At 47.3% G+C, this 12,144-nt stretch overlaps 1 protein-coding gene across 1 annotated transcript in view; it reads left to right on the forward strand.

Moving 5' to 3' along the window:
• The first annotated feature begins 5,370 nt into the window (after window positions 1-5,370).
• The window catches only part of CORO2B (coronin 2B), a 91,762-nt gene continuing 84,988 nt past the window's right edge, over window positions 5,371-12,144 (forward strand). Inside the window, exon 1 of the mRNA XM_006105590.3 lies at window positions 5,371-5,417. The gene's annotated coding sequence lies outside the window, so the exon portion shown is untranslated. The remainder of the gene's footprint in view (window positions 5,418-12,144) is intronic.

The raw sequence follows: 12,144 nt of genomic DNA on the forward strand, positions 1-12,144 counted from the left end.
AGGACATGGGGCTGGAGACCTGCCTTTCGCCACACGCCGTGTGGATGGGCCTTTTGGGCCTCGTCACTGGCAGTGATGGCAGACAGGATGGAATGGGGCGGGGAGTGCGAAGAGGTCCGTCCAGTACACTGGCTGGACCCGGAATCCGTATGAGTCATCCAGACGGCCAGCTAGCCCATCCCAGGGGCCCTGTAATTGTGCAACCAGCCGCTCCCTTCCACCTCCCAGTTTTCTTGGTAGAAACCAGGCCACAGACTCTGGCACGGAGAGAAAAACGAATGTGGTGACGATTTCATTTGTTATTCAGAATTAACTAGGTCAGTGGTCGGCAAACTGCAGCTCGGCAAACCGTGGCTCGAGAGCCACATGTAGCTCTTTGGCCCCTTCAGTGTGGCTCTTCCACAAAATACCGGCTCTTCCACAAAATACCGACTTCTGCGCATGGGCCACGAAGTTTCAATCGCACTGTACGTGTGCGCCCGCACGTGGTATTTTGTGGAAGAGCCACACTGAAGGGGCCAAAGAGCCGCATGTGGCTCGCGAGCCACGGTTTGCCGACCACGGAACTAGGTGAATATTTATGGAGCACCTCTTCCTGGGTAGGTATTGAATATCTGTCCGAAAGGAGTGCTATCCTCAGGGAGCTGCAGTCCTCTGGCCCCAGCCAGGAGCCCCCAGGAAATGTGGGATGTAGCTTGTAAGAGTTGCTGGGGCTCCGCAGGATGGCGTGGGGTCTCCAGTGCCTGGTTTACAGAGCAAGTGCTGCGCCATTGCCACCCTGAGGTTCTGCGTTTTCCTCACGAGCCTGGGCAGGAAGGGCTGGGGGCTGCCTTAGGTCCCGGTGCGCCCCTTCACTGCTGCTCCTAATTGGACATCCAGGACCCCTTGCTGCTGGCCCCACACATCCTCTGGGGCTTGTTTCCCACGCTGATCTCCAGACTCCCTTGTTCCAGCAACAACAGACTCCTTGCTCTTTCCCCGATGGCCCATGAACTTTACCCTCTCTCCATTCATGCCTTTGTTTGTGCTGTTTCCTCTCTCGCCCCTGGTTCTGCACTCAAATCTGGAATCTGAGTCAAGCCCAGGCAGACTCCCAGGCCAGATTTTCCTCAACTCCTTCCCCATCGCTCTGTCCTCCTCAATCAGGCATTGTTCTGACTCTTACTCAAACTCGTAGTTATCTAACTCAAACACTCATTGGATTGTGGGTTCTTTGAAGGCAAAAGCGGTGCTCTTTTTCTCAGAGGGAAGCTGAGGCCCAGTGAGTTAACTTGGGTTGGCCTCTCGACTCAACCACTGTGACCTTGGGCAGATGACCTAACAGGCCTGAGCCGCAGTGTTGTTGCCTGTCGGATCGGGAAAATAATGCCTGCCTCCTAGGATTGTCACTAGGAATAGGGTAGCTCCATGCCTGACAACTAGTAAATGTGCTAGAAGTGTGGTTCCCTCCTCCCCTTCCTCTGTGCAGCTCCTGTGGTCCTAATGCTGTGCCTCACACAAGTCAAATGCTCAGTAATTGTTTGATGAATAAAATGAGTGACTTGAGCTCAGAAATAAACCCAAGATACATAGTCAACTAATTTTCTGTAAGGTCACCACAAATGCATGATGGGGAAAGGACACAGGCTCTTCAATAAATGGTGCTGGGAAAACTGGATATCCACATGCAGAAGAATGGATCCTTATCTTATAGCACACACAGAAATTAATTCAAAAATGATTAAAGACTTAAATATAAGATGTGAAAGCATAAAACTCCTAGAAGAAAACATAGGCAGTAAGCTCCTTGACATTGGCCTTGGCACTGATTTTTTTGGATGACACCAAAAGCTCCGGCAACAAAAGCAAAAATAAACAAGTGGGACTACATCAAACTAAAAAGTCTGCACAGCAAGGGAAACCATCTACAAAATGGTTTTCTACAGAGAACATTCCTCCAAACCATATATCTGAACAGGAGTTAATATCCAAAATATAAAAGGAACTCGCACAACTCAATAGCAAAAAACAAAAAACTCAAAGAATGGGCAAAAGATTTGCCTAGACTTTGTTCCCAAAGAAGATATACAAATGGCCAACAGGCATATGAAAAGGTGCACAGCATCACTAATCATCAAGGAAATGCACACAAAACCGCAATGAGCTATTTCCCCACACCCATCAGGATGGTTATGATTTGAAAAATAGGTTATTGTTGGCAAGGACATGAAGAAAAGGGAACCCTTGTACATTGTTGGTGGGAATGTAAAGTGGTGCAACCATTATGAAAAACAGTATGGAAGTTCCTCAGAAAACTAAAACTAGAACTCTCGTATGATCCCGCAATTCCACTTCTGGGAATATATCCAAAAGAAGTGAAATCAGTATCTCAAAGAGCTATCTGCATCCATGTCCGTTGCAGCATTATTCAAATAGCCAAGATACGGAAACGACACATATGTGTCTGTCAATGGATAAATTGATAAAGAAAACGCAGCCCTAACTGGTTTGGCTTAGTGGATAGAGTGTCGACCCACATACTGAAGGGTCCTGAGTCTGAGTCCAGTCAAGGGCACATGCCTGGGTTGCAGGCTCGATCCCCGGCCCTAGTCAAGGTACATGTGGGAGGCAACCAATCGATGCCTCTCTCTCACATCGATGTTTCTGTCTCTTCCCCTCCCTTCCATTCTCTCTAAAAATCAATAGAAAAATATCCTCAGGTGAGGATTAACAAAACAAAACAAACAAACGTGTCTTTTTTTAAAAAAAGAAAAGAAAATGCAGTGTATACACAATGAAATGTTATTCAGCTTTTAAAAAGGACATCCTGCCATTTGCAACACCATGGATGAAATTGGAAGATAAGCCAGACATAGACAAAACCTGCATGATCTCACGTATATGTGGAATCTAAAAAAGCTGAATACACAGAAGCAGAACGGTGGTTACCACGGGCTGGGAGGTGGGGGAAATGTGGAAATGTTGGTCAAAGGGCACACAGTTGCAGTTACGTAAGATGAATAAGTCTAGAGGTCAAATGAAGAGCATGATGACGGTAACTAATATACTGTAATGAACACTGGCAATTTGCTTAAAAAGTCGATTCAGGTCTCTCACCACACACACAAAAATGGGAGCTATGTGAGGAAATGATACGTTACTGAGCTAGACTGCAGTAATCACTTCACTGTTATATGTAGATCAAATAATTTTCATACCTTACATATATACAATTATTATTTTAAAATAAATTTACAAAACACAAGTGACTTGACTGTCATCTCTTCTGGCCCCTTAAGATGTTGAAATCAGAAGGGACATTACAGATCACTGGGTTTATTTCCTGAAACTGAGCACTGGAGGGCACGAGATAGAAGGTTACTTGAAAGAGTCACTCTTCAAACCTTAGTCTGTTCATCCCAGTCCAATGCTCTTGACAGTTCCTGAATGTTGGCTGGTCCCTTGGGGCTGCTGGGCCTGGGCACGACCGGGGCACATCCTCACGTGGATGTGGATCCATGTAAGAATCCTCCATCTTCACACCGCTCTGCTCAACTCCCACCTCCTCCTGGATTTTTTCCTACATATTCAATGCCTCCAGGGAGTTTGTATGGCAGCCAAAGATGGTAGAGATTGGCATTTCCCTGGTTCCGCAGGCAGGAGTCCTTGATTCAAGCTTTCTGCTTTCTCTGGAGAAGGCTGTCTCCCATGCCCCGGGTCTCCTCTCCCATGCCCTTTCCTTTGGTGTCATGTTCTTCTGCATTTCCTTCATCCACCACCCCCACCCCATACACCTCTTCCTATCTTCCCATCCTTCCTCCCCCTCCCCAATAAGCACCCTGAGCCTTTAACTTCTGTTTGTGGAATGCTGGTCTCAGACTAGATCCTGCGCCCATCTTCTATACCAGAGGGTACATCTCTCCCAGGGTCCCATTTCTCAAAGAACTGAAGTTTTGTTCCACTGATTAGAATGGCTTATCACCGTACAGAGTACGATGATCTGCTCAGCAGCCAAAACATTTCAGGTTCAGTCAGGTGGGCCTGGGAGGCCAACATGGCATCAGGTCAGTCCAGAATGTTCACATGTAGAAACAAACATCAGAGTGAAAATGGGCCTTAGAACCACCCTACCCCTTGACTCCAACTCATGGAGATGCCAGCACCCAGAGATGTCAGGTAGCACCTTCCATCCACACCCTGGAAGCGGCCAAGGAAATAGCCCAAGAGAGAAAATAAAAGAGGCATTTTGTACAAGGATCTATTTGTGTTAGCAGAACATTGGGAAACATTCCTGTACCGAACAACAACGAAGTGAAGCCAGCTGTGGGTCTTCAGCACAAGGGAGCACAGCAGCCCGAGTGCGGCTCTGGGATCCAGCTCATGTCTGCAGACATGCTCATGTGGAGCATGGTTTTACCTGTTCCCCTCATTCACTTTCATATTTATTTTTGAAGGGATATCTTTTTCACATTATAAAAATGACATGTTTATTCTGGAAATTTGGAAAATAAAAACATGCGAAGATGGAAAGAAAATATCACCCTTTATCCTACCCTCCCAAGATACCACCCTTTGTGTTTTGATGCTTTACCTCTCACTGTGTTTCTTTTCTATGAGTATGTATAGTATACCCTATCTTTTGCATTTAATATTATAACATTGTATAAGGAGCATTTCCCCATGATATTATTTATGCTATATTTCACATCTTGTGACCTCTGAAATTGGGATATATCTTCAATTGATAGCATGTCATAGTTAATTATTACATGTTTTTCTTTCTCAGAAGAGCATAAAATAAAGGTCAGTCCTATATTGAATTAGATTTGATTAAATCTGGATATGCTTCAAAAGCATGATTTTTATGCTAGTATAACATAGCCTGTCATAAGAACATAAACGTATTTGATTTTATTAGCCTCTTATTATTGGGCATTTAGATGAGTCCAACTTTCTACTTTAAAAAATATATTTTTTTATTGATTTCAGAGAGGAAGGGAGTGGGAGAGAGAGACAGAAACATCAATGATGAGAGAGAATCATTGATCGGCTACCTCCTGTATGCCTCCCACTGGAGACTGAGCCCGCAACTCAGACATTTGCCCTGATCGGGAATTGAACCATGACCTCCTGGTTCCTAGGTGGACGCTCAACCACTGAGCCACATTGGTGGGGCCTAACTTTCTACTTTTAAAGAAATATCCTTATATGTGAAATGTGTCCACCATGATCATTGTTTATTGTGGTTGATTCCCAGGAATAGGTATAATGAGACAAAATGAATGAAGGTCTTAAAGGCTCTCGATGCAGACACATATAGATATTGACAAGGACCAACATGAGGAATAAAGATGGGCATCACACTTACCAAGTTCTTATTTTCTATGAAGTTCTTTGTGCATAGACTTTGAAATGATGATCATAATGACAGTTCAGCTGTAAGTAACTCCATTTACTTATTAGGGTGTGTGTGTGTGTGTGAGAGAGAGAGAGAGAGAAAGAGAGAGAGAGAGAGAGAGAGAGAGAGAGAGGAGAGAGGAGAGAGAGAAGAGAGAACAGGATAAACAGGATAGAGTAGGGAAATGAGAAGTGCCTAGTGCTGCAAGAGAGCCCTCAAATACTGGAATGGATGCTGTAGGAGTGTGTGCCATGAAGTCTGGGGTGGGCAGGAGAGCTGTTGGGGTGAGGGAAGGTTGTTTGGTAAGATTTGCATACCTCTAAGTTCCAGCAGTTGGAGCACAAAGTCTAGAAAAAGCACTGAACTGGGTGAGACTAGGAGACCTGGGTTCAAGTCCTGGCCTGCTGATAATTTGCTCTCTAACCAAGCTTGAACACATGACTTCCCCTCCTCAAACCTCAGAGTTTTTCCCTGTCAGTGAGGAGTGCGAATGGAAGATCTTCAGGATCCTTCCAGCTCTACAGATCTATAACCTTGGCGTTCCCAGCATTTGGGGAGAGACAGATGGCATTTGTTGGTTTATAACTGACCCCAGCTTCCCCACTTCTGATTCTTTGAGGCCTGGAATAGCTTTCCTGGCATCTCTTACCCAGGTAAAATGTCAGAGCCATTGAAGACCCCTGGGAGTGCACAAAGGATTAGTGTGGCCACATTTAGCATGACATGGGACTCCAATTCCCAACTTAACCCAAACTCCTGACAACCCTTCAGAGAAACCTGCTGCTTTCTCTTCTTCCCCAGGAACTCCAGAAGAGGCAGGTACAGACACCTTAAGTCTAGCTTGTATGCTTTATCTGAACGGGCCTCTCAAAATCAAAGATCAAACCCCTTTAACCTCTCCCCCTACCTCAGGGTTATGAAAAAGTGCTTTAGTTAGGACATGGCTTGGATTGCTCTAATAAAGACCCAAAGTGGCATGAACAAAACTAAAGTTTACTTTTGTCTCACATCTCATAGTCTAGATGTGTGTCCAGACTGTTAAGGTGGCTCTTCTTTTCAAAGGGGTTAGCAGCCCAGGTTCCTTCTCTCGTTGCTCCATCATCTAGTGTGACTCACCCCCATGTCCATGTTTCCACCTGAGGGATGTTACAGGTAAAAGAAGGGGAAGGCTATAAATCGTGAAGGACAAGTCTTCAGTCCCATAGTGGGTGGCAAGGCTCTCCCTGAAGGACTGAGAACAGATTCAGAATTACAAGCCCTTCCTTGGATTTTCAAGAGCCAATGAAGCATGATTCCACAGATTTTTTTTATTGTAATACACAACCAAAGGCTGCTTACAAATATCCTTCTGTATCAAACAAGGATTAGCAAATTATGGTATTTATAAACCCAAATTAATAATCCCTAGAATTTATTGGGGTCTTGAAATCAGTATTCTATGAAGATGGCTGGTGCCTTTGCAGTCCCTGGCAAAGCTCTTCCTGTGTGCACCTGTATAGATTGCTAGAACTCCCAAAATTCTCAGTAAGGACTCTGCCATCTGTGCCATCTTTTTAAAAAATATATATACTAGAGGCCCGTTGCAGGAAGATTCCTGCAAGAATAGGGCTTCCTCGGGCCTATTCCTGCAAGAATAGGGCTTCCTGAGACCAGAGCTAAGCAGAGAAGGGAGCGAAGCCCACCGAGGCGGGCTTCGCTCCCTTCTCCGCTGCCTCGCTCCCTCCCTTCACCACTTTGCCCTCGGCTCCCTCCCTTCTCTGCCGCCTAGGCTCTCTCTCTTCTCCGCCACTTTGCTCCCTCGCCCGGTCCCCAGGTCAGGAATCCAAGGCCCAAATCCCGCGGTCAGCATCGGGCACTGCCGGTCCTGCCTCTCTGGGTCATGGATCCGGGGCCCGGATCCCGCGGTCAGCGTGGGGCGCTGCTGGCCCCGCCTCGCCGGGTCATGGATCCGAGAGCCTGGTCCTGGGGGCAGTGTCTCGTGCTGCCCACCCCACCTGCAGTATGCAAATTTAACGGCCATCTTTGTTGGGTTAATTTGCATACTCTTCTGATTGGCTGATGGGCGTAGCAGAGGTACAGTCAATTAGCATCTTTGTCTTTTATTAGTGTAGATTTTTTATTGATTTCAGAGAGGAAGTGAGTGGGAGAGAGAGATAGAAACATCAATGATGAGAGAGAATCATTGATCAGCTGCCTCCTACAAGCCTCCTACTGGAGATCGAGCCTGCTACCCAGGCATGTGCCCTTGACCGGAATCGAACCCAGGACCCTTCAGTCCACAGGTTGATGCTCTATCCACTGAGCCAAACCAGCTAAGGTCATCCTTGTCATCTTGAGTTTGTTCCAATATTCAGTTACTACTGCTCCTGCTTTTCCATTATAAATTTCTGTGAGTTTAGCTTCATCATTATTGATTTAGTTTGTTGTGCGTTGTTCAGTGAGCCACCAGTGTGTGGCACTTACTTGTATATTTGAAACGTATAATTTTCATTAACCACTGTGTCTTAAAGTATAATCTGTGGGCCACCTACATTGGAATCTCTTAGGTGCTTGTTAAAATGCTGATTCCTGGGTCCTTGCCCAGACCTCCTGAATGAGAATCTGTGCCGGCGAGAATCTCTGAACACATCTTTAGTGTGTTTGCATGGTGGCTAGAACACGAAATCGCCCAGATCCTTATTGCTAAATCAACTGTGCACATAGTTCCCCAATTCTGCATATATAGAAATGGGCTGCATCTGGATTTATCCTACTTAAAGATCCTGCAAGAGAAAGGGTGTTGTTTTATCACATAAAATTGTGCATAGCTTGTTTTAGGAAGTATAGCAGGTGGTTCATACACCCCTTTCTTATTCTGTTCTGCCCACATGGTTTTCCCACTGACAAATGAGTGTGGGTAGTTGAGGGGCCTCTGGTCCCGCCAAGATCAAGGAGCCAAGATCCCATGGAGCATATTAGACCCTGACAGGTAGAAACACTTGCTGGAGTAACTCTTAAAGAAGGAACATGGGGACCATGCCAAGGAGGGGTCCTGGAGGACTCTCCATGGCTCACAGGGGAGAAGCAGCTAAGCCTGAGAGTCAGGGACGTGGCCTGAGGCTGCACTGGAAAGTGGCTGGGAGGATTTCAGGACACCACCCCCACCCGCCTGTGGGGCCTCTGGGGACCGCCTTCCCCTCCCCCTCTGTACTGTGCACTGGAGGAGGGGCCGGTTCCAGGGTCCCAGCAGGCCCTTTCTCCACTGCCCTCAGTTCTGACTGGAGCACATTGTGTCCTGGCTGTGTCCCTCACAGCCTCTTAGTGACGGGCCTGTTGTCCAAGATGGGCGCGCGGCTGGTCCGGGCCTGCGCCCATGTATTATGCATCAGCAGCTCAGACAAAGCTTCTGTGTGTGGGAGCTGGGTGGGGTGAGGGCTTGGCCCCCCACAGAGTTTTATTTACCAGGCACTGGATGCCCAGAGGGTGGGATGGTGGGGGTTGCTGCGTAGAGGAGATGGGCTTTGCAGTGGGGCCTCCAAGAGGAGAGAGGTGAGGTGTCCCAGGCGCCACTGCAGGCCTTCCTAGCTGAAGCAGGAGTGATGGCTTACTTCAAGTTCAAGGCAGCCAGGGAAACAGTCGCTCACGATATCATGAGAAAGACAGGCAGGCTCCGGAGGAGCGATTACACAGTGTGAAGTTCATTGAGCTCTGGAATCTAACACACAGGCTGACTAATTCCAACCACAAGCGTCTGCTTTAGGGATAGGGTTTTGAAAGGAGGATATGGGGCAGGCAAGTCTGAGGAGAGAGTGCTGGGTGTGTAATTGTGTGCTCTGTGTATGTGTGTTCATTCTCAGCAAAATCTGTGATCCCAAGTGATAGGTGATTGGACCATCCCATTGATGGACAAAAGGGCTGAAGAGATAAAGAAATAGGATCCAACCCATTCTGAGTGTTGGGCTGGGAGTTTGGTCTTTATTCTCTGAGTGTAGGGACATCGGAGGTGCTAAAGCAGAAGATGGTCAGAGGTGTTTTGTTTTTATTTGGAAGAAATCTCTGAGGATAAAATGAAAGGTTTCAAGGGAGAAGGGGAAAGGAAGGAACTAATGTTTACACATACTTAGCAGGTACTTAACTTACCTTGCCTCATTTAATCATCTATGAACCGTGAAGTGGAGAGCAGTAACCTTGGTTACCAGATGAGGGTCCAGGGCCCAGAGGGGTTAAGAAAGTGGTTCATGGATTGTTGGGACGAAGTTACAGCCATCTGTCTGCCTCCAAGCTCATGCTTTCACATGACATGGGTTCCCTCCAGCTTTACAAAGCTGGGCAGGGTGCTATGCTGGCATAGGTGGCCCTGGGGGACTGACGGCTGGGGATGGCCAGAAACCCAGAGGCAGCCTGGGAGGAAAGAGACACGTTAGCCACTGTGGCCTCTTGTCTCTGCAGATCCTGGAGTGGGGCCTTGACACGACCCCTCACTCTGGAAAGGGACTGTCCACGGTTCTCTAAGCATTTTTCTGTTTAATGCATCATTTGTGCCCTCTTCACTGTGGTCTGGGAACCAAGGGACATGGTTCTATTCCCAGCTCTAGGATGCCACCAATGTGCGATGTGACCGTGAGCAATCACTTGCCCTTACTGGGCCCTCATGTTCCCACCTCTGAAATGAAGAGTAGCATGTGTGCGTGCATGCGTGTGTGTCTGTGAGTGTGTTTCTGTGTGAATTGTGTGTATGTGTGTAAATGTGTATAAGTGTGTGCTTGTATGTTAGTCCTCAGCAAACTCGACGTAAAGAGGAGGACCAGATGAACTCTAGGCCTTTCCTCACTGTGTTCTCTTCTTGGGGGATGGGGGATGCTGGCATCATTGTTCCCATTTTATAGAAGCTGAAAGTAGAGTCTTGAAAGAGGGTCCTGGGTGAGCCTGGACTAAGCCATATTGCTCTTTTCCACCCACACCCAACAACCTTGATCTTGAAGTCCCCACTGGGTGGCTGCCATCCTGCTGGGTGGGTCCTGTGCCTGAACGGGGCCTTGGACGTTGTGGCTGAACATGGGGGTTTATAGATGACTTGTGCACCTGGAATATCTTAATAAACACACTAGTCTGGGCTACTGGATTTTCAGTTCCCTTCAGTGAATGTTTACTGAGTATCTGCTATGTGCCATACTTTGTGCAAAGTTCTGGGAACACAGAAGTAAACCTGGCTTGGTCCCTGCCCTTCAGGAGCCTACAGTTAATGCTGTGGCTTTCAGATATTTTTGTGGCTCAACTCTTGTTAAAAAATAATTTTATGTCCTAGCTGGTTTTGCTCAGTGGATAGAGCGTTGGCCCGTGGACTGAAGGGTCCTGGGTTCAGTTCTGATCAAGGGTACATACCTGGGTTGCAGCTCGATTCCTGGCCCTGATCAGGGTGCATATGGGAGGCAATCAATCCCTATGTCTCTCTCACATAGATGTTTCTCTCTCTCTGTCTCTTCCCTTCCCTTCTACCCTCTCTCTAAAAATCAATGGAAAAACAGCCTCAGGAGTGGATTAACCAAAAATAAATAAATAAATAAAATAATTTTATGTTGTGACCAAGTCCAAGAGCATGAGTGTGCACGTGTGCACAGGCACACACAATTATTATGCATACAAAACCAAAAGTCCTGCCATTAACTCTGATATTTTCTATTCCTTTCTACTGTTTTATTTTTGTAATGTTGCTAGCAACCTATCACTTTGATTTCATAGCCTACTAGTAGGAGGTGACCCTCCAGCGTGAGAAACACTGATTGGTGTTGCATCCTATTGCACTTATTATATTGCATAAAAATTATGTGATGTGGGAAAAGGGAGCAAGGAATGGGTTCTTTTCATTGAGAACATCAGGAAAGGCCCCTCGTACAAGTGGCACTTGAGCTGGGTTGGGATGAATGATAGGATTTCAGTCCACAGAGAAAGGGGAAGGGCAACCAGACTGAAGCAACAGCATGAGCACAGGCAGGAGAGGCGAGCGTGCACTGCGGAAGGCCAGCACGGATGTGCCTGGAATGTGAGCAGCACTCTTCCTGGGTCACTCTTTTGTGGGGATGCGAAAGTGTATTGGAAAACAAATTATGAGGTTTGGAGAACACTGACTCAGTTCAACCCCGTGCCTGGAAAATGACGAAAGGCCCTCGTCTGTGGGTCTTGGTTATTTTAAGCCACAGGAGTGCAGAACGCCTTTCCCTTCCAACCTCATCTAGCCCTACATCGTGTGTGTGTGTGTGTGTGTGTGTGTGTGTGATTTTATATATATATATATATAGAGAGAGAGAGAGAGAGAGAGAGAAACATGCAAATTGACCATACCTCCACTACACTCACAAGCCACGCCCACAAGCCAATCAGAGCGACTATATGCAAATGAACCCAACCAAGATGTCAGCCGGCAGCCACCAAGCTGGAGCAAACAGGAGGTTTGGTTGTCCCCAGCAATGGAGGAAGCCAAGACCCCGCCTGGCCAGCTGTGGGCTCCACTCAAGGCAACAAAGTTTCAATTATAGAAGATAAATAAATCCCAGATACCTGCTTCCAGCCAACCTCCACTGGGAGCTTGGTGTCTGGGGGCCATGGCCAGCCTGCAAACAGCCATCAGCCCCTCACCCAGGCTGGCCAGGCACCCCAGCGGGACCCCCCACCCTGAAGGGGCTGTGGCCAGCCTGCAAACAGCCATCAGCCCCTCACCCAGGCTGGGCCAGGCACCTCAGCAGGACCCCCTCCCTTGAAGGGATGTGGCAGCCTGAAAACAGCATCAGCCC

Source organism: Myotis lucifugus, unplaced genomic scaffold, assembly GCF_000147115.1.
Source record: "Myotis lucifugus unplaced genomic scaffold, Myoluc2.0 scaffold_702, whole genome shotgun sequence".
NCBI lineage: Eukaryota > Metazoa > Chordata > Mammalia > Chiroptera > Vespertilionidae > Myotis > Myotis lucifugus.